Source organism: Sinocyclocheilus anshuiensis, unplaced genomic scaffold (genome assembly GCF_001515605.1).
Source record: "Sinocyclocheilus anshuiensis isolate Anshui unplaced genomic scaffold, SAMN03320099.WGS_v1.1 scaffold1576, whole genome shotgun sequence".
In the NCBI taxonomy this organism is placed as follows: Eukaryota; Metazoa; Chordata; class Actinopteri; order Cypriniformes; family Cyprinidae; genus Sinocyclocheilus; species Sinocyclocheilus anshuiensis.
In genome coordinates, this window is record NW_015557202.1 from 153,911 (window position 1) to 156,399 (window position 2,489).

The following is a 2,489-nucleotide window of genomic DNA, read 5'->3' on the forward strand; positions in this document are numbered from 1 at the left end:
GATGAGGAGGAATACACAGAATACAAAGAAAGAAAGAAAGAAAGAAAGAAAGAAAGAAAGAAAGAAATAATTTTTTCTTAGTGACAAGAATATTAAAAGAACCTTTTTCCACAATAAAGAACCTTCTGTACGAAAGTTTCCATAGATGTTAAATGTTCTTTATGGAACCATAAATGCCAATAAAGAACCTTTAAAATATCCAACTAAATATTCTGTATTATGAATAATAACATTGCTCTCTCACAGCTGATTGATTCAAATTAATTACTGCAGACACATGGTGGCATTATTTCCAGTATTACGTCTCATAACACACTGTAGCTTTGTGAGCAGTGATGCTTAGGTTTCTTAGCACTGACAAAACCTGGTATGAAAACAGCAGGATCTTAAATCAAACATACCTTCAACATCATTCAGACTACTTGTCCCTAAATAACTACTGCGATTAGTAATACAAACTAATTAGTAATCAGTGAAGTAATAGCATAAAATGTACAACAGATGGCAGTATAGACTCAGATTACAAAAGATTTGAATCTTCAGTTGGTGTAACAGTTCAAAAAAGGAAATGTTCACAAATTCAGTCAGAGTCTGTGTGAGGTATAAAGTTTGAGCTGCTTGTGATGATCCATGATGTTTCTATGCAGTGTCTGGTTCATTCTTCTCTTTTCAGGTAAGATATGTGACATTCATCTGGAATTCTTAAGTAAACTTCCCAAATATACTGTAAGTCATCAAACATTAATCATTTGTGTTGAATGGGTATTAAGCTGCAATGCTCTGCCTGTTTCAGGTGATGCATATGGAGAAGGAATAGCTCCTCTCTCCTCGTCTGAACTTGTTACCAATGGTGACTCCATTACTTTGGTCTGCAATTACAACGGGACTTACAATAGTGATTCTCTCCTGTGGTATCGTCAATACAGCAGCTCCAAACCAGAGTTTTTGTTTTTGGTTAGTGAAGCCAAATTTGAGCAGCCAGCTGACCCTCCAATACCTGGAGTGTTTGCTAACTTAAAAAAGGAGAAAAACCGTGTGGTTCTGGAGATCTCCTCTGCTTCGGTATCAGACTCTGCTCTGTACTACTGTGCCCTGCAGCCCACAGTGACAGGAAACCCCAAAACACTGTACCAAATTAAGGGGAAAACAACTAAACGAACAACCTGATGAACTACACTAAATAGTGAATTAAACCTCTATATGACTGTGTCTTTATTGCATGATGCTCTAAAAATATATTTGTATAATGCTGCAACCACAAAATGTACATAACCGGAAAGTTTAGCAGAAGGTCAAGCAGTTGTAAATTGTGCTTTTCAGGTAAAAACAAATGTGCATGTCTAAATGCTCTGAAGTTTGCTGTAGCAAACATATATTTCACTATCATGTATTTCTTGTGATTAGACTGTTACTTGTAAATCTAGTGGCAATACTGATGCTTTTTCATCTATTAGCAAAAGCTACAAAAGAAAAAACATGTTGATAAATATCTACTATAGTGAAAAGACAGACCCTGGTCTCAAAGATACACTGTAAAATCCAATAGTTTACCTTCCTTAGATTTAATTAGTTATCTTTACTTAGTTGTTATACTTACTAGGTTTTATTAAGTTACAGCTACTTTCAAGGCAAATAAAACAATTTACTTACTGTTTTGAGTGACGCTTAAAATATTCAAGTAGCCACAAAGGAACCAATGACATTAATACACCAGTGAAAGGCAGCAGTGCACTAATAAGTTGCTAATGTGCAACATAACAACAGAAGAAGAAGAAAAGAAAAATCGTCTTAATAGACTTTTTAGTTTCTTCCATGTCTGCAGTTATCTTTCACTAGTTGCATTCACTCATTTCCCAAAGTCATTTTGAATGTTGAATTCTCAATACAACTGAAATATTTGAGAGAACATCACATACGCTAACTTCATAAATTGATGTTGATTTTCCTAAAATGTGTTTTTTTATTTTATTTCACCATTATAGTGATTGGCGTTCCCTTTGGTTGGGCACTTGGAACTTAGTTTATGTTACTATAATTTTCTTTCTGTTAATGCAGTAATGCATCATGAAGTCAGAGTTATTTGAGTTCAAGGCAAGAAATGTAATATATAGATTGCTTTTAGAAGGTGACTTATCTTCTAATTGATTAGTGTTTTGTGTGTGTTTATTAATGAACTTCTTCAAATTTCTTTTTTCATAAATACCTTGAGATGCTTTTAATTGGGTTATTATAATACTTAAATAGTGTGTGGTAATATGCTAGTCACACACAGACTTAAACATTCAGCATGTGAATCACAACAATGGTAACAATTCATTTTCATTTATTATCATTAATTGTAACAATAACCATTTTTTTTGCTCTTTTTATTGTGCTACTACTGACACAAGACAGCAAATAAAATTGGCAAATAAAATCAACTGTAAAACAAAGCAACTGCATAATTTATTCATGCAGCAATGCACTCTGGGAGTCAGTGAGTAGCTATA